This window comes from Sinocyclocheilus anshuiensis, unplaced genomic scaffold (assembly GCF_001515605.1).
Source record: "Sinocyclocheilus anshuiensis isolate Anshui unplaced genomic scaffold, SAMN03320099.WGS_v1.1 scaffold1913, whole genome shotgun sequence".
NCBI classification, from domain to species: domain Eukaryota; kingdom Metazoa; phylum Chordata; class Actinopteri; order Cypriniformes; family Cyprinidae; genus Sinocyclocheilus; species Sinocyclocheilus anshuiensis.
Window position 1 is genome coordinate 38,752 of NW_015540969.1, and position 21,436 is coordinate 60,187.

General features: G+C 41.6%; 1 pseudogene; it reads left to right on the forward strand.

The window, feature by feature from the left end:
- LOC107690076 (integrin alpha-M-like) overlaps window positions 1–21,436 on the forward strand; it is a 29,073-nt pseudogene that overhangs the window by 5,689 nt on the left and 1,948 nt on the right.

Here is a 21,436-nt window from a genome sequence, read left to right on the forward strand (position 1 = left end):
AGTAAGTAATATCTCTGTCTTATCCGAATTTAATAGGAGAAAATTATTGGTCATCCAATCTTTCACATTTTTAACACGCTCTGTTAGCTTAGATAATTTAGAAGTTTCATCTGGTAGAATAGATAAGGTAGAATTAAAATAGAATAGAAAGTGCTAGAGTTAGAGGGTCAAATAAAGGTGGAACAGATGTGTTTTTAGTAGTTTCTTGAAGATGGTTAAGGACTCAGCTGCTTGGATTGAGTTGGGCAGGTCATTCCACCAGGAGGGAACAGTTAATGAAAAAGTCCATGAAAGTGATTTTGTGCCTCTTTGAGATGGCACAATAATACGCCGTTCACTTGCAGAACGCAAGCTTCTAGAGGGCACATAACTCTGAAGTAATGAATTTAGGTAAAGGGGTGCAGAGCCAGTGGTGGTTTTGTAGGCAAACATTAATGCCTTTTTTATTTAATGTGAGCAACTACTGGTAGCCAGTGCAAATTGATGAACAGAGGTGTGACATGCATTCTTTTAGGCTCATTAAAGATTTATCTCGCAGCGGCATTTTGGATTAATTGTAGAGGTTTGATAGAAGTGGCTGGAAGACCTGCCAAGAGAGCATTGCAATAGTCCAGCCTGGATAGAACAAGAGCTTGAACATTTTGATAAAGTGATGGGTTTGTTGAAACCTCAAGCAGTTTTGTCTTAGCCAGGTTGAGTTGAAGGTGATGGTCGGTCATCCAGGAAGAAATGTCTGTTAGACATGCTGAGATGCGAGCAGCTATCGGATCTATCGGATCATCAGGATGGAATGAGAGGTAGAGTTGAGTGTCATCAGCATAGCAGTGATATGAAAAGCCATGTTTGTGAATGAAAGAACCTAGTGATGCCATATAGATAGAGAAGAGAAGTGGTCCAAGAACTGGGCCCTGAGGCACCTAAGTAGCTAGATGTTGTGACTTGGATGCCTCACCTCTCCAAGATACCTTGAAGGACCTATCTGAGAGGTAAGACTCAAACCCCTGGTGAGATGGAATAGGATCAAGCGGACAAGTAGTAGGATGATTGGAAAGGATGAGTTTAAAGACTTCTGCCTCAGAGAGTGGTGAGAAGGATGAAAACGAGTGTATGTTTGCTGGTAAGCTGTGTTTGACAGTTTGTGGTGTGGAAAACTGTGCACTGAGGTTTGTAATTTTATTAATGAAGAATGTGGCAAAGTCGTCAGCTGTTGTGTACATTAAGCTCAGTAGGATTTTGTGTTTTGCGCCATACTCTTTCTGCAGCTCTGAGCTTAGAACGATGCTCACGGAGAACATCAGATAGCAGAAGAGGTGGTACAAGCTGGCCTGGAAAACAAGGGGCAGACACTAAACAAGACGTAAGAGTGGAGCAGTAAGTATCAGTAGCACTGTTAACATCAAGAGATGATAACTGTTCAGGGGAAGGAAGCAAAGATGAAACCATAGCAGATAGCCGGGAGGGTGAGAGAGAGCGTAGGTTATGTTGAAAGATGACATGTAGAGGGGTATGCGTTGTGTCAGGAACCATGTTGAGGTTAAGAGTGAGGAGGAAGTGATCCGAGGTGTGTAGTGGAGTAACCAGCACATGATCAGTGGAGCAGTGTCATGTGTAAATAAGGTCCAGTTGGTTGCCTGATTTGTGAGTAGCCGTAGTTAACACTCGCTTGAGATCAAAAGAGGCAAGCAGAGTGTGGAAGTCTGCAGCCTGAGGTTTATCTAGGTGGATGTTGAAGTCTCCAAGCATAACTAGTGGAGTACCATCCTCAGGAACGTTTGAGAGCAGCACATCTAATTCTTCCACGAAGTTACCTAGTGGTGCTGGGGGTCGATAAACAACTATAAAATGGATTTTAAGAGGGTGGATAATAGTGGCTGAATGTGATTCAAAGGAGCTGTTAATACCCAGAGAAAGTAAAGCATTACATTTCCAATCATTAGAGATAAGCAGACCAGTACCTCCACCTCTTCCAGTCAGACGGTGGGAGTGGGGAAAATGAGAAATTATTGGAGAGTGCTGCAGGTGTAGCATTGTCCTCTGGTTTGATCCATGTCTCTGTCAGGGCCATGAGGTTTAGTCTCAAATGACTTGTAATAGAAGTAATAAAATCTTCTTTGTTTACTTTCTTTTTCTATTGGTCTCTGGAATTGCCAGTCTGCTGTAGTGTATTAGTAGACATAGGCAAAGTGCGCAGGTTGTTAGGATTGCGCTGCCTACAGTGTGTGATGCATGGTTTGCGAGTGGTAGTGATAGTAGGGATCTGGAAACACAGTAAGAATTGGATATAAAAACTGAAAACAGAAGGGAAACAAGTAGTAGGGAAGAGAATGATTCAAAAGCGATACTTATGTCCCTTGCCGGTTTCCCTGCTCGGTGGAGTCGAACGGTAGAGTTGATGGTCTTTACACTCTTCGGGCTTCACACAAGTGCTGCCGCGGTATACAAAGCTTTTTATATTCGTCTAACAAAACTCAAATTGAATTCAGCTGGACACACTTTCCTGTTTATCACAACAAATGGCCAATCAAAGCGCACAACACTGACAAGGTACGCGATACAGTACGAGACCAAACGCGATTTCAGCACGTCTCCACACAGTAAGCAAAACAAGCGTTTCCTAGCAACGACTACTGCGCTAAACATTGAGACAACAAATAAATACACTTACGAGCTGCTTTAAACTAAAAATTACACACTGTTTTTCAGGTGGGTAAGGTTAGTTTAACCACACTCAGTCAGCTGGCATCAGAACCAAAACAGAGCAACACCTTCTACATTCAAGAGTACAGTGGACTTGACAACCTGCAAGAAAAGATCTACAACATTATAGGTAAAATGTACATGTACAGAAAATGGACACTAAATAAAAGTTTTTAAATGGAAGCAGCTAATGAAGAATCCACAGATGATTGTAAAAGTTTTCCTTCCGTGTTTCAGGGTCAAAGGAAGCTCACGGCAGAGACAGACAGAGAGAGTTATCACAGAGTGGATTCAGTGTCGTCTACCAGGAGGTTAGAAATATGAATGATATAAAGTAAATTTTAACTTATTTTATTATTTTTGTTGATGCAAGGTTTCCAGAGCTAGAGTTTGCAAGCCTCTGGGGGTTCTTGAGGGAACTGCAGGGCGTTTGTGAGTTGATGAAAAGCTAGTAATTAATATAAGCGCAAAAAATTCAAATGTAAAAAATGTTTTTAAAACAAAACAATAAAAAAAAAATTGAAATAATTTATCAATTTACCTGCATGTCTTGTGAACATTAACCATTATTCCGAGAACTGTGAACATGAATTTGCCGTTTGCGGTCATGAAATGCTCAGTTTCATCAGCAGTTAGTTCTCACCACAGTTTTGAAAATGCTCAGAAAGTGGCTTTCGTTGAGTTAAGAGTCGCCAGTAGGGATGTAGCGATGCACCGCGAGCCGGTTGAAAATCTATACAAATATGCAAGGATTCAAATCAGTTGAGATATTAAACTAATCATGATACAGTTGGGGGCAGGAGTTTATATGAATGTGTCTCTGAGGGGAACTGACTGTCTTTAGAAAAGTTTAGATTATATTTTCTTTTCATCTTGTCTCTGTATAATGCATAATAAAGCAGTGTTCATAAGCGCCACCTGCTGTCAGGGAGTGAATCTGCGTCTCATTCAGCTCGTCTGCTGTTTCTGTCTCGTTCAGATGTTTTATGTAGCATAATTTCACAGTTAACATCAGACCAATCTGTTTTTGCTTTAATCTAATTTAGATTAAAAACTGCTCATGCATCATGTATGCAGCTGCATCTTTGTTTGGATCGTGATTTTACATATAGAAGATGGGGCCGAGCATGGCAGCTGTGTTGCGAGCGCCGAGTAAACTCTGCAGTTTTTCGTTTGTTTTACTTGTTATTTTATTGTTCTACGTGTTGGGTGTTGTTAGTATAACTGTCTACGATAGACACACGCTTTTAAACATTGGTTCCTACGTCGCGCAATGCAAACCAGACTTTGAGTTCTTGAATGCCGGCGCTTTGTTTACAGACACCGCATAAGAGCCCTTTGTCTGGGCCGCACGGTCACGACCGAGAACACGCCGCCGGAAAAGGGGGAAGAGAGCCGGCGTCCTCTCCCAACCATTTTGCTGGCTAACGATCAGTCATTGGACAACAAACCCTGTGAACTGTGGGCACGCATCTCATACCAATGAGAAACAAGGGACTGCTGCATTATTTGCCTCACAGAAACCTGGATGTCTGCAGAGGTTCCAGACTCAGTCATCGAGATTACGGGGTTCTCCGTGCACCGCTCGGACAGAACAAAAGAGCTCACAGGGAAAAGCACAGGTGGGGGCGTTTGTTTCTTTATGAACAGCTCGTGGTGTGATGACGGAACCTACACTCTATTATATCCTTCTGCTCCCCTGATCTGGAATTTCATATGCTTCTGTGTCAACCATTCTGGCTACCGAGGGAATTTACAGCGATCATAATCATAGCTGTTTACATTCCCCCCTCAAGCCAACACAGACTAGGCACTCACGGAACTGTATGGGAATATAAGTGAGCAGGAAACCGCGTACCCAGATGCGGCGTTTATAGTTACGGGGGACTTTAACAAAGCCAACTTCAGAACAATAACTCCAAAATATTTTTAACACATTACCATCAACACACGTAGTGATCGTGCACTGGACCACTGCTACTCTCCTTTCCGGGACGCCTACAAAATCCCTCCCCCGCCCACCTTTCGGCAAATCGGATCACTCTTCCATTCTGCTCCTGCCTGCTTATAGGCAGAAACTGAAACGGGAAGCACCCGCCCTCAGGACAATTCAATGCTGGTCGGACCAATCAGACGCTATACTACAGGACTGTTTTGATCACGTGGACTGGGACATGTTCCGGGCAGCGTCTGATGACGACATAGAGGCATACTCAGATACTGTAACATGTTTCATCAGGAAGTGCGTAGAAGATGTAGTGCCGACAAAAACAATCCGCATCTACCCCAACCAAAAACCGTGGATTAATAGCGATGTTCGAGCAGCCTTGTCAGCGCGGACATCTGCTTTTAAATCCGGAAATGCTGACGATCACAAACAAGCCAGTTACGATCTCGGGAAATCCATCAAAGCTGCAAAAAGACAATATAAAAACAAAGCTGAAGAACAATTCAACACCAACAATGTAAGAAGCATGTGGCAGGGCATCAATAACATAACCGACTTTAAAGGGAATAAACCAGCTACTGTGAACATTGCCGCCTCTCTACCGGATGAGCTTAATAACTTTAATGCTCGTTTCGAGGCTCACAACACCGCCCACACAGAGAGCGCTCCCGCGGCTGCTGCAGAAGAGGTGAGAGCACTCTCCGTCTCTGTCGCGGAGGTAACCCGATCCTTCCGACGGGTGAATATCCGCAAGGCTGCGGGTCCTGATGGCATCCCAGGCCGTGTGCTCCGAGCATGCGCATTCCAACTAGCCGGTGTTTTCACAGACATTTTCAACCTCTCCCTCTCTCTGTCTGTGGTTCCCTCGTGCTTCAAAAAATCCACCATTGTGCCCATACCAAAGAAAAATAAAATCACATGCTTGAATGACTGGAGGCCCGTTGCTCTTTCACCCATCTTCAGCAAGTGTTTTGAGAGACTCGTCAGAGAATACATCTGCTCTGTGCTGCCTGCCTCACTGGATCCGCTACAATTTGCATATCGTAGTAATCATTCTACAGACGATGCTATTGCTTTCACTCTACACACTGCTCTCTCCCACCTGGAAAATAAGAACACCTATGTGAGAATGCTGTTTGTGGACTACAGCTCAGCATTTAACACCATAGTGCCTGCCACACTCGTTGAGAAGCTCCAGAATCTGGGACTAAACAGATCTCTGTGCAGCTGGATCCTGGACTTCCTGACGGGCAGAAGTCAGGTGGTCAGAATGGGCAACAATACTTCATCCCCGCTGACCCTCAACACTGGTGCTCCTCAGGGCTGCGTCCTCAGCCCACTCCCTGTACACACATGACTGTGCAGCCACACACAGCTCCAACATCATTGTCAAATTCGCTGACGACACAACGGTGATAGGCCTGATCACCGACAACGATGAGATGGCCTACAGAGAGGAGGTGAGCACCCTGACTAAATGGTGTCAGGAGAATCATCTCTCACTCAACATCAACAAGACCAAGGAGCTGGTGGTGGATTTCAGGAGACAGAGCAGAGAACACACACCCATCACCATCGACAAGACACCTGTGGAGCGGGTAAACAGCTTTAAGTTCCTCGGCGTTCACATCAGTGAGGATCTCACATGGTCTACACACACTAATGCAGTGCTGAAGAAGGCACATCAACGCCTTTTCTTCCTGAGAAGGCTGAGGAAGTTTGGCATGAGCCCCAGCATCCTCAGAACATTCTACACCTGCACTGTGGAGAGCATCCTGACTGGCTGCATCACTGCCTGGTTTGGAAATGGCACTGCTGGCAACCGCAAAGCTTTGCAAAGGGTCGTGCGAACTGCCCGCCACATTGTTGGAGGTGAGCGATGTCCAAGCAATAATAAAAGGACTATAATAATTTATAATTTGTCTTAAATCTAATTTTGTAAAAAAAATAAAATAAATAATAGAATAAAAAATAGTGAGAAAATCGTGAAAATATGGTGAAATCAGTATCGTGAATCAAATCACATTGTGAGTTGAGTGAATCGTTACATCCCTAGTAACTGGTTCCCACAAATGCACACGGCAATTCACCATTACATGTGACAAAAGAAACCTGTATTATACATGGTTTTGTAAGCTTACATATCCTGTGACAACTACTGTATGATTTAATCCACAGCCATTTGCCTTACTCTGCATCGACAGTAGATATGAACACGCCTTTGCATTTTTAATAACTTTTGACAAATCTAAGTAGTTTAATCGGTTACATCAAGGAGCTCTGAAGATCAGTTACACTCACGGGATGGATGGATGGTGTTTGTGTTGAACACTGTGTTGAGTCTATAGAGGAGAATTCATGCCACACAGAAACTCCTACAGGTGCATCTTAATAAATTAGAATGTCGTGGAAAAGTTCATTTTATAAACACTCACTTGCGATGCATGAATGATTCTCTCACTTACTGTACACGATCTCACATGTGAATAAGAAGCGTCTTCTCATAGGATATGGACACACTGTCTCATGAATAGAGACACCAATGAGTCATCAATATACTATAGGTGTAAGAAAAGTCACAACTGTAAAAAGTCAAGTAAATAAAGCATTCAAAAAGAGAGAAAAAAAATATTTTAAACCTAATTTTTCAAAATAATTGTCTCCTACAATTAAATAAATAGATGCTAATGAATAGATCTTCTATGAACTGCAACACTTAAAAAAAAAAAAAAAATCTCTGATAATGTAGTTTGGTATTAGTCAGTGCTTTGAAAGCAGAGCTGGTTGAGACACACTCATGGCTTGTGCTGAACGTGATGCGAATTGTTGACTGCCAAGAGCATGAAACCAATAAAATGTATGAAATATTTGGAAACCCGTCACAGTCTTGTCATTGCCTTAAGCCCTAAACACACTGCATGATTTTCGGCTGTCCCAGATGAAAGATTGGCATTGTGAAACAATCGTGGTGATTTCTGTGATCGTGGTTGATAATCGGTGGTCCCGTGTCATACAGTGAGAGAGGTTCAAAGACGGCCGTTGTCACAGTCTTGCGACCAAAGATAGCCTACGATCAAACTCAGCATGATCATCGCACAGCATGTTTGCTGCTACGACCCACGTCTACTTGTAACGATCTGACTTATCGGCCGAATTACATGGATTTAAAATGGGGTCAGATTAAACTGTGTGAGATAAAATAAGTGCTTTAAAAAGATGAGACAACAACAAAAGTAGAATTAATAACTAGTGTATTTACATAATGCACAAGGAACTTAAAACAACACAATAAAACTAGAATAACTTAGGCTGTTAAAAGTAGATTGTCCATTCAAATCGTACCCTAAAACAGTCCTTAAGAATCCCAGTGTGTTGAAGTCCCAAGGTAAAAGTGTCCAGCGGTGTATATACAATCCAAAGAAAATGATAATCCAAAATGAGTGAGATACTGGAATGGTAAGTCCACAAACAACTCCACAATCCAGCGAGTAGTTGTTTGGTCAATGACCCTGATTGTTTGACATGCTGCTTGCTTTGTACTGGTTTACTTCCTTATTCCTGTCATGTGATTGACCACATGACAGGCAGACCCATGAACATTTTAAAGACATACATCAAATAATTAAGAGGATTAAAATGGCTAAGACAACATGTAAAACCATTAAAACTCAAATATATAGATAAAAAAACCATCTTAATATATACTGAGTGGTAAAAACATGTGTCTTTGTGTGGCAGTGTCACATACTGACAGGCCAATAAATATGCGACATAAAAATCAACGCAACATGGTGTTAAAACATAAAACTGCTTACTTCAAGCTCTTTTCCCTTCCTCTTTCACAGCTTCCACTTTTATCAGCACACATAAAAGCTACAACTGCCAAAGTGTGATTCGTCATGCTTTTTTTGCTTACCACTAGCGCATGCTGATGACGTTTTATTCTTCTTTAGTAACATGCATTGTAGCCTACGAGTCAATAGGTGTTATCATCGTACAGTCTGCATACATGTCGTACCCAAGTTTATCAGATCCATGTCGCACAGTGTGATTTTCAATGATCTTATAGGATTGCTAAAATTGTGCAGTGTGTAGAAGGCTTTAGTCTTCCCTGTTTGACCTAGTTTTCCCTCATGTGTCTGATTAGTTATCTCCAGAGGTGGACAGTAGTGAAGGATTTTTACTTTACTCAAGTACAATGATAAAGTACAGATACTTTTTAAGAGTGTTTTTCTTTGGAAAACGTTTACTTCACTACATTCCAAAGCATAATGTCATACTTTTTACTGCACTACATTTCATAAATAAAAGTAGTTTTTTTACTTTAATACTTAAGAACATTTCAAATGTAGTACTTTCTTGTACTCAAGTAAAACTTTGAATTACTTTTACTTGAGTAAAAGTAAGAAAGTACTAGATTTCTAATGTAACTAAGTATTAAATGATATTTAATATGAAACATAGTGCAGTAAGAAGTACACTATTATGCTTTGGAATGTTAGTGTTAATAAAAGTTTTCTAAAGAAAAACACTGATAAAGTACAGACACTTGAAAAGTACTTTTACAGCAGAGTAAACATACTTCACTACTGTCCACCTCTGGTTCCCTTTCATGGGAACTTCGAACTGCGTCCTCTAGGGGTCTCAATGGGGGGGGGAACGCCTCGTCGTGACCCGTGTCTGAAGCATACATTGAAAAAACACCAACTCGTTGGCCGGCGACAGCCATGACGTCACTACCGGTGCGACTATAGTATAAATAGGCGCCGGGAGCACACATACTCAGGGAACCATGGTTACATAAGTAACCTGAGACGTTATCTCTCTCACCTGTCATTGTTAATTGTTAGTCCTCTGTCTTATTTAAACCCTGTGTTTGCTCCCAGTGTTTGTCTGGTCTCGTCTATGCTTAATGTGGATAACGTGGATTGTACCCTGATCGTTGGCTTATTAAATATTATTGAACTCTTCTTCGTTTTTATTGGATAGTTACACACACCACTCGTGACACAATCAAAATTATTGTATTTTTCTTATTCAGTCTATGTCATGTTAATTTTAAATATTGCTATCTATGCAGTTTGTGGTACTGTCGATGCATTTCTTTTTAATCTAAATAAATGTAAATGCAGTTATTTTTTATGTAAATAAAATGGTTGTTTTTAAGGACATTTTTTTTTACGATGCAATCTAATAACCAACATTGGGTCTCCATTTGAAGTAAAATCTGATACTGGTATATTTGCTGCTAAACATCAGTCCAAACTCAAAGAGCTGTCACTAACCTCGAACATTGTGAGATCCAGGGACTGATTCTTTCTCAGAAGTGATCATTGTAGAGACCAGTGCTGCGTGAAAACAGCTGAATCGAGGTAAATCTGTACACACTGACTCCTGGAATTTTATTAAAACAGCCAATCAGATCAGAACTGCTGTTTTCAGAAGTCTGTTTAATGTAGTCTGTGTAAAATGCAAATGGTTGGTACTCTGCGGCTGCTGAGACTGCAGTGTTTGATGCAGGGCTCTGTGATCGTGGGTTCGGTCGGATCAAATGACTGGCGTGGAGCTCTGTATGAAGTGACGGGATCAGGATCTGAATTCAGACAGACAGAGATCATCGATCCAGCTGTAAATAAAGACTCGTACATGGGTATGTTGGAGTGTTTGTTCTTGTGTGATGTGAAGAGTTTGTGTCTGTTTTAATCATGCTGATGGTGTTCAGGTTACTCTACTGTGCTGGGAATGAGACGTGGCGTCTCTCTTCTGTTCTCTGGGGCGCCGCGAGCCGAACACACGGGTCTCGTGACCCTCTTCACCAAGAATGAAAGCACATGGACAGTGACGAGCAACACCAATGGAGAACAAGTCAGTGAAAAACCCTCAGAAACAATATTATCTCTCTCCACCGGTGAGACCAGGGGCTCCCAAACCTACAGTCCACAAAGAAGATCAGCAGACTCCTTCAAACACACACACTCTTATGAGATTGTGTTTCACCAATTAACCAAAAAATTGACCAAATTAATTTGTATTCTGTAAATATAAACAAATTTTGATTTTGATGGCTGCAAAAAAGTTTTTCCCAAATAGTTGGGACAGAGGCATGTTTACCACTGTGTCACATCAACTTTCCTTTTAATTACAATGTTTAAGTTTTTGGGAATTGAGGATACTAATTGTTAAAGTTTTGCAAGCAAAGTTTTTGTCCAATTTTGCTTGATACAAGACTTCAGAAGCTCAGCAGTCTGTGATCGTCATGGTCTGATTCTCCTTTTCATGACTGTTCTTACACTTTCAATAGGGGACAGATCTGGACTGCAGTCTTGTACATTTACTCTGTTTCTATGAAACCACGCTCTTGTAGCACATGCAGAATGAGACATGGCATTGTCTCGATCTAATAACCATGGACTTCCCATGAAAGACTTCATCTTGATGGCATTATATATCTCTGTACAATACCGATATATACCCCCATGTCAATGGTACCTTCACACATAGGCCAGTCACCCAAGCCGTTTGCTCTGCTGCACCCCGTACCATGACAGACGTTTGCTATTGCATCTGTCGCTGGTGAAAGTCTGGATGGTCCCTTTGGTCTTTGGGACTGAGAACTCAATGTCAGTTTTTCCTAGTGGACTCATCTGAGCACAGCACACACTTTTTGACTATCAGAGATGAGCTCTGGCCCAGAGAACCCCGCGGCATCACTGCATACAGCTGATGTATTGCTTTCTCCTTGAGTAACAGAGATTCAAGTTGCATTTCTTGATGCAGTGGCAGACTGTTTTAAGTGACAGCGGTTTTCTGAAGTGCTCCTGAGCCCATGTGGCTATATTTAACACCGCAGCATGACGGTTTCTTATGCAATGCCATCTGAGGGGTCAAAGGTCAAGCACATTCACCTGAGGTTTCCTGTCTTGCCCCACACAGAAGAGATTTCACTGGAGTCCCCAAATCTTTTCACAATATTATTTATGGTAGTTGGCGAAAGACCTAAATTCTTTGCAATTTTGCATTAAGAAATTAGATTTTTGTTTGACAAAATTAAATTTTGATATTCTATAACCTTTTCACTTTTATTTTTGCCTCATTTAAGTTGGTCAGTCAAAACATTGGAAATATTTTTTTTGTTTGTATTTTTGTCAAAGATAATTAACAAATCACAGATTCTTGATTTCACTGCATTTTACAAAATATCCTAACTTTTCTGATTTGGGGTTGCAAGTTTTCAAATACCTCTTCAGTTTCTAGCCAGTATTATGTGACATTGTGTTTGTGAAGCAGAAGAACATGTTGTTTTCATATTTCTTCTATGAAAATCAGGCTGTAAAAGCATGTGCTAGAATGCAGTTCCATTCATTTTGATTAATTTCTGTCATCAGATTGGCTCATATTTCGGGGCGTCTCTGAGTCTGTTGGATGTGGATTCTGATGGAAACTCGGATTTCCTGCTAGTCGGAGCGCCATTATTTGACCAGTCTCAGCCGAGGGCTGAAGGGAGGCTGTACGTCTACGCTTTATCAGAGCAGGTACGCACAGATTCATGACTATTATTATGATCTTCATGAACAAGCTTCTGCCTGTAACTGGAAGGCTGCTAGACGTCACCATTGTGTTACTCCATTTGGATTGCTGTTGTAATAGGTTCCTATGATGTGAAAGTCGTGGAAATTGCAGTGGTGCTGGTCATGTGCTGATGAAGAAATATTCTGTTCACATTTTCAGAAGTATTTTCAGAAAATACTGAATGTGAGCCAGTCAACCACGGGTAGATTTGCTACATCTTTGGCTTCACTAAAGGACCTGAATGGAGACAGTCTGTCAGATGTGGCAGTCGGGGCACCGCTGGAGAATGAAGGAGTCGTCTACATCTACCTGGGTGACAGGGCGCATGGCATAAACCCTGAACACGCTCCTCAGGTGAGAGTTTGCTGTGCTTCCATCAATCCCAAACGCTGTGTTTGTGCTCACATTTAACCCAGAAACCCAGACGAGCTGAAAGTTCACAGATAAACAGACAGATAAACCTGCACAATGATGAGCCGCTTTGACATAGTAGATCTGTGTGTGTGTGTGTGTGTAGCGGATCCCAGCCCGGTCAGTTCTGCCCGGTCTGCAGCAGTTTGGAGTGTCTCTGTCTGGTCAGATGGACATGCATGATGATAATCTGACAGATATTGTGATCGGAGCACAAGGAGGGATCGTCCTGCTAAAGTACGTCATTTCACAACACATTTAAAAAATAATGTAAAGATTCTCTAACCAACTCAACACAGGATCATCTATGGGTTAGACATCAGTGAGCAGTTTTTAAAGTAATCTTTACTTTGTAGAATAAATGCAATGTGTAAAATCTATTAGGTGTCAGCCTAGTCAGTCTGACTGTCTGATATCATGAGCTATTTACTCTTTTCTCTCTTCTCAGGGCTCGGCCTGTGATTTCTGTTTCTGCGCAGCTCAGGTTCAGTCCAAAGGAAATCAGTCTGAACTACTTTGAATGTCCGCGTCACAACGCATTTAATGCATTTAATCTCACGTCATGTTTCACGGTGACTGAGAGGACCAGCAGCACAGGTAACATCAATGAAGTTTTAGAGAGTCTCTCTTTTACATGAAGAATATGGCCTCCATGTCTTACCCCCTCATGTCTCTCAGGATCTCTGGAGAAGAGCCTGAATGTTTCTCTGAATCTGAATGTGGATGTGGTACGAGAAATGAATCGAGGATTCTTCGATCAGAGGAATGTGTCGTCCAGGACGCTGCAGCAGTCATTCCTGCTGGATTCTGGGTTCTCCTGTTTCAGCTTCTCCATCTTCATGCTGGTATGTGTCATCTGTCACAGCTTCAGCCAGTCGCAGCAGCTTTGGTCTGACGGTGAACGTTGTGTTTGTTTCAGCGCTGTGTTGCAGATACAGTATGTCCTCTGAAGATACGAATGAATTATTCACAAACTGAGATGTTGTCTGGAAACTCTACGGCTGTTCTTGACGTCCACAGCAGGACAGAGGAGCATGTCGAGGTGAGCTGATCTTCACACATCTCAATTTAAACTCTATAGGCTTATTAGACATAGTGATGGGAGAAATAAAGCATTTGAAACTCAGAATTGAGTGAACAAATTGCTTCACAAAATGATTCACTATTTCAAGGCAATCGAATCAGTGTCACACTGGTGACACCTGTTGGTCAACGCAATCTAAATGCAATGCGAACTCAGACAAAACATGCTTAAAGACACCCTTTACAAGCCAATTGCAAATGTTTTATGAAAGTAAGCTATTAAATATAATCTACAAATCAACAAATACCATTAAACATGTAGTGTCTGTATGTGTTCTTTTATTAAAGTCACGATTGAGGTTGTGACAGATATTTTCTTCCATATTGAAATGGATTATCAAAAAAGTAAAAGAGTGCAGGGCAGGCAATTGGTTCAGTTCACGGGTTGTTGATTGGATGGTGCCAGTTCTGAAAGTAATTTTGCAGTCGACTAAGAAATGGGTGGGGTTTAAGTGACTACATGATTTACATTTAATAATTTAGCAGAAACTTTTATCCAAAGCCACTTACAAATGAGGAGAACGATAGAAGCAGTCAGACCAACAAGAGAGCAACAGTATACAAGTGCTGTGACAACTCTCATTTAGTCTAACACAGTACACATAGTACGTTTTTATTAAAAAAAAAATAGAATAGAATAGGTAAGTGCTAGTATTAATTGGTCAGGTACTGGCAAAAAATATGTGTCTTTAGATGTTTTTTGAAAATGGCTAAAGACTCAGCCGCTGGAATTGAGATAGGGAGGTCGTTCCAGCAGCTGGGCACAGTCCAGGAAAAGGTCCATGAGAGCGATTTTGTGCCTCTTTGGGATGAACCACGAGGCGTCGTTCACTTGCAGAATGCAAGCTTCTGGAGGGCGCATAAGTCTGAACTAGTGAGTTTAGGTATATCGGTGCAGCGCCAGTGGTTGTCTTGTAGGCAAACATCAGTACTTTGAATTTGACATGAGCGGCTATTGGCAATAAGTGCAAACTGATGAAGAGAGGTGTGATGTGAGCTTTCTTCGGCTTGTTGAAGACCACTCTCGCTGCTGCATTCTGGATCAGTTGCAGAGGCTTGATAGTACATGTGGGAAGGCCTGCCAAAAGAGCATTACAATAGTCCAGTCTGGAGAGAACAAGAGCTTGGGAAAGCAGTTGTGTGGCTGTTCTAATAGGAAGGGTCTAATCATCCTAATGTTGTATAAGGCAAATCTGCAGGACCGGGCTGTTGTAGTACCGTTGGTCTGTGAAGCTTAACTAATCATCAATCACAACTCCTAGCTTTCTGGCTGTCCTGGAAGGAGTTATGGTTGACGAACCCAGCTGTATAGAGAAGTTGTGATGAATTGCTGGGTTGGCTGAGACCAATTCTGTCTTAGCAAGGTTGAGTTGAAGGTGATGGTCCTTCATCCAGGCTGCAATGTGAACAGCTACCGTCGGATCATCTGGTTGGAATGAGAAGTAGAGCTGGGTGTCATCAGCATAGCAGTGATATGAAAAGCCATGCTTCTGAATGATAGATCCTAATGATGTCATGTAGATGGAGAAGAGAAGTGGTCCAAGCACAGAGCCCTGAGGAACCCCAGTAGCAAGAAGTTGTGACTTACCTTACTAAGGACCTACCTGAGAGGTAAGACTTGAACCACTGTAATGCAGTTCCTGAGATGACCATCTTCATGAGGGTGGACAGGAGCATCTGGTGGTTAACTGTGTCAAAAGCAGCAGACAGATCCAACAAGATGAGTGCTCGTGAGTGAGCGCAGGTATAACTGAAGAAGAAATGGCCTAAAGGAAGTGAGTGGGGATAGGATCAAGCAGACAGGTAGTAGGATAATTGGAAAGGATAAGTTTGGAAACGTCTGCATCCGACAGTGGAGAGAAGGTGGAGAGAGAACACTATATTAAACACTATACACAGTGTATTGTAACCCGAAGGTTGCGGGCTCGAGGCTCAGGTCCAGCAGGAATTGTTGGTGGAGGGAGTGAATAACCAGCACTCTCTTCCACCCTCAATACCATGACTGAGTTGAGACCATTGAGACCACCGAACCCCCAGCTGCTCCCTGGGCGCCACAGCAATATGGCTGCCCACTGCTCCAGGTGTGTTTTCATGGTGTGTGTTCACTACTGTGTGTGTGCACTTGGATGGGCTAAATGCAGAGCACAAATTCCGATTATGGGACACCATACTTGGCCACACTTCACTTTCACTTATGAAGTTTTTGTCAGTTTGTGGTGTGGAGAATTGGCCACTGATGGTTCTTGTTTTATTTAGAGAGACGTGACGTGGCCAAGTATGGTGAAACATACTCGGAATTAGTGGTCTGCATTTATACCCATCCAAAGTGCACACACACAGCAGTGAACACACACACACCGTGAACACACACCTGGAGCAGTGGAGGTCAGCCATGTATGCTGCGTCCCCCGGGGAGCAGTTGGGGGTTCGGTGCCTTGCTCAAGGGCACCTCAGTCGTGGTATTGAAGGTGGGAGAGAGCGCTGTAATTTCCCTCGCCCCCCCTACAACCCCTGCCGGTACGAGACTCGAACCCACAACCTTTGGGTTATGAGTCCGACTCTCTAACCATTAGGCCACGACTTCCCAAGAATAAGAGTATTCTTTAGGAAGAATATTGCAAAATCGTCAGCTGTAAGATTTATGTTTACATTACGTTGTGCCAGCCAATCACCACAATTTGTCATACTCGATCATGGTTTAGAGTATCGATATATCTGCCCTTTCCAATGAATATGACAACACAGAGTAATCTCAGACAACTTAATCCAGATATTTTAATCTAATCCGCTAACTTGTTTGACAAAACTAATTAGCCAGACATTAAATCATTTATCAGGATTAAAAGATCTAGCATCTGTCAAATTATCTCAGATGCATTAAGCGAGGTACAAAGAACGGAACCTCCGGAAACAGGAGAAAAACCACACAAGGGAATCAGGAACAATGACTGACAAAAGACAGCTGAAACACAGGGGTATATATAAACAAGTAAACAAGGGTAACAAGGGTAACTCTTAATTTTCTAAAGCCTATAGCTCCAAAAGTTGGACACTTAGAGGAATGGAACCGGTGTCATCTACACACAGACTGCTGGAATACAAAAACATTGTTTTAGGTCGAGCTCGATTTGTGAAAACTTTCACAATCGCAGAACTTTCACAGTTCAGTTTGGGTCAGATGACCCTTTCCTGGGTCACTAATTCTGATTTGTGAAAATTTTCACAGTTCACTTTCACAGTTCACTACAGCTCAGCACTACAGGTCTGATCTATTTTCACAGATCAGAATAGTGATGTTAGTGATTTAGGGAAGGGTCAGCTGACCTGTAGTGAACTGTGAACGTTTTCACAAATCAGAATAATGATGTGCATGATTCAGGGAACCGTTATCTGACCATAACTGCACTGTGAACGTTTTCACAAATCAAAAAAGTGATGTAAAAGAATCAGGGAAGGGTTACAACACCGCACTGGGAAATTTTTCTGATCAGAATAGTTAAGGAGTGATTTCTGTCTCTTAAAGTTTCTGCAACATTCAAAAGTTCTGTAAAAGTTTCTCTTTTGTTGACCAGGTGCCGTTTCAGTGGAGCTGTAATTCAAACAACAGCTGTGTGGCCGATCTGAAGCTGAACTTCAGTTTTACGTGAGAAACAACTGATAAATAAATCAGACATGATATTAATCTTAAATATGATTGTAAATACTTCTGAACATTGGCATTCTTCATCAGGTTTTGGTTTTCTATTGAAATGACAGTTTGTTTTGCAGGAACGACACTTTAGTGGTGGTGAATCAAGCTCATTTCACGGTCCTCGTATCGCTGGCAAACCCAGGCGACGACTCCTACAACACCAGCATAGTGCTGTGTTACCCAGAAGGCCTCTCGCTCTCAAAATTTGATGCTATTAAGGTACAGCTGTCTGTGCGTCAAACTAAAGACTAATGAAGTAAAAACATCTAAACATCCTAAAAACAAGTTTTTCCTTAAATCAGTTTAGTTTTGAAGCATTACTGCTACATAGCATTCAGTCATTATGATATTCAGTCAATATGAGTTGATTTTGAATTGATGTAGCAAACAGCAGTAGCCTATTGCCGGAAATCAGAATAGCAATTTGAATGTGAAAAAGTATAATTGATATAAGCTAAAATTAAAAATATACATATTTTGACACTATTTTTATCTACGAAATCAACGTTTGTCAACACAGACTTTGAATGTTGGATTGACAGTCTAGTTTGAAAGGTTTTTTGTTAATGCATCACCTGTGCTGAATTTCTTTCAGTAAATTCCTCTTCCTGTCAATTCAGTTCAACTTCCTGTGGGGCGTGGCCAATTCAAATTCCAAAAGGCATACAATTCTGCACTAATACAGCGCTATTAATATATTTGTCAAAGAATAAAAAAAACATTAAAGGCAGAGTCTCTGAAAACTTTCTCTGAAATTCTAAATATGTTGTAATAGATCTGCTATACTGCTGCTGCTGGGGCAGAGCAGGTACCGAGACTTGCTACTGCCAATACATTCACAGATCTGCTGCTGTGAGCATGTAGGAAATACTGCTGCTGCACTTTTAACATATATGAAATGACTCCCATATATTACATGAAATCACCCTGTAGCAGATCTATACAGGTGGAGCTGGGGAAGGTGGAGGGTTTCTGATGCGCTCTAGCCAAGTATTTGAATGTTGTGCAGCAAGCTCATTGGCTGCTGATGCAAAAGAAACCAATCAGCTGCACCATGTGAGTAATCATGTGATTATATCAGATTGAGCTAGAACCTAGCAGACTGCACCATCTAGAGTTTCATGACAGAACTTTGTATAAATTGTGTGCGTGTTGAATAAACAGCTGAGTTGGACTTGAAGCAGCTGTTTTGATCGGGACAGCGGTGCTACGAACAGAACAACCTGCAGCATCAATCTACCGGTGTACCGTAGCGGCACCACAGTAAGACAGAATGACACACACACACACAGACAGATTCCACTTTTCTTTTCATACACATTTCCTGCATATGATTGCTATAGGTGTTAATTCAGTGGCAAAAATGATATCTTTAGTTGCTACTGCCCATGAACCCATGACCTTGGTGTTGCTACCAACATCTTTGGTTTCTACTGTATTCTAGACTCAGTTTCTGGGAACCTTCCGTGTGATGAAATGGGATTACGAGTGGTCTGACCGGATGGAGATGATGATGGGAAGTCGTGGCCTAATGGTTAGAGAGTCGGACTCATAACCCAAACGGTTGTGGGTTCGAGTCTCGTACCGGCAGGGATTGTAGGTGGGGGGAGTGAATGTACAGCGCTCTCTCCCACCTTCGATACCACGACTGAGGTGCCCTTGAGCAAGGCACCGAACCCCAACTGCTCTCCGGGCGCCGCAGCATAAAAATGGCTGCCCACTGCTCCGGGTGTGTGTTCACGGTGTGTGTGTGTGTTCACTGCTGTGTGTGTGCATTTTGGATGGGTAAATGCAGAGCACTAATTCGAAGTATGGGTCACCATACTTGGCCACATGTCACGTCACTGCCAACAGGTGAACGAGGTTAATTTATTAATTTGTTGTCAGGACTCTGTCATATCGATAATGTTATGCAGAGATCTGGGTTTACCATATAAGTCATGAAGGTTAAGATGAATGACTTTACTGCATTTCATGTTCATCTGTGAGTAAATTCTGTATGTTTGTTCACAGTGATAACAATGGAAACATGAGTGATACGGTGGTGAGGAGGAGCGTCCCGGTGCAGTTCGCCGTTGATCTGGCGATCAGTCTGTGAGTCACATTTATCAAAAACATCTGTCCTTCTTTTTCAGTTTGATCTGCTCTTCATCTCTGAATGACTGAAAACTCAACACAGGACATTTGATATGAAACTAATATCTAAATGTCTTGCTCTGTTCTGTGTTTCTCTTACTTTCTGTTTTAATGGCTTCATTAGAGAGACAAACAGCATTATTACCAGCTACCAACTCTATTACCAGCAGTTAACAAACTACGACAATAACATGATAAAAAATGTTTGACAGAAAAAGTTACTGAACAAAATGGTATTGTCTGTTTGTCAGAGTGGCTGAAGACTCTGTGACGTATCTGAACTTCTCTCTGGAGGACAGAGGTCCAAAACCTCTCAACATCATCTACAAGGTTTTTTAACTGGTTCATTGTAATAAAGTGTGTATCTTCACACTATTATCCTCAACAATTATTTGAAATAAAAGTATTTAATAATTTATTTTAATAAATGTACTTTGTCCAGTCTTTCACACACAACATTGATTCTTTGGTTTAGTGTTTTTTAACTTAAGGCTTAAAAAGGTTGGGAACCACTGAACTAATTTACAGATGTGACAAGGCAATTCTGAATGATCAGATTACTGTGTATCTGTGTGTTTGCAGGTGGAGAATCTGGGTGTTATAGGTCTGCCAGTGTCGGTCACGCTCACCCTGCCCTGTCAAACTACACATGTGATTTTAACAGCTCACAACTTCAGCATGCAGGAGGTGCATCACTCTTTCATCAGCTCATACCATCAAATTGTAATTTTTGTTGAAAAAACATCTGTTCTTCTCTCCAGAACTCGGTGCCGTGCAACTTCAAGCCAGAACGACGGGTAAGAGATCATATATGTGTCTTCTGTGACTGCTTGTCATTGCATGTTGATAGCAGGTGTAAAAGAACCTCAGACAGATGTTGCTAGTTGGTGTAAATGTCATTCACACTAAAAACAATAACAATAACTATAACGATAACTGTGATGATAATTATAACAATAATGATATCTATAATGAAAACTATATTGGCATCCAAATGTTATTGTTATAGTTATCATTCTTAGTGTGAATGGCCTTAAATAGATGAATTAGCAGTGCATAGTTTTGGTGCCAATAGTGCAAGTCTTTTTTTTCTATGCTGCTATTGTATCGGGAGTTGCAAAAACAACCAAAGCATGTTTAAATGATTTAAAATAGAAGTATAGCTTAAGTTTAAGACTCATTTTATCATAAACTGCACCAGATGTTTTATGTTTAACATTTTATTGCATTAAATCAGAGTTAGCTGGCAATCTTAAACAAAAGCATGTGTCAAGCTGGCGGTGATCAGATGACGACAGATTAGGAGTGATTCAGCTGCGCACTTGAAACAGACAATAAGACGCATTTTAATATCCAGATTTTATGTTCATATCAGTCAAAGATGATGTTCTTCAGACGGTCAACAGAGGGCAGCAGTGTGACCTCTGACCTTGTTAATATCTGTCACATTATTGACGTGAGCTGTTACATTCATGTTTATTGCCTCATTTTCATCACTGTTTAGTTCATTTCCCCTTAACGGTTTTCTGAAATTAACTCTGGTTTATTGCTATCAGTGTCTCAGTGTTTTGTTGATGTTTCAGGACAGTCACTGCGGGAAGTTTGAGTGTCATCAGTTTCATCTGCAGAAATCTTCAGTAGCTCACTTCAACCTGATGGCACACGCAGCTCTCCAGAATGTGAAGGAATGCAAGAGTGTAAGTGATAAATACACACCCGAACTACAGCACTGCACAATCACAAACACGTGAAACACACAACTGAACTACAGCGCTGCACAATCACAAACACGTGAAACACACATCTGAACTACAGCACTGTACAATCACAAACACGTGAAACACACCTGAATTACAGCACTGCACAATCACAAACACGTTATACACACCTGAACTACAGCA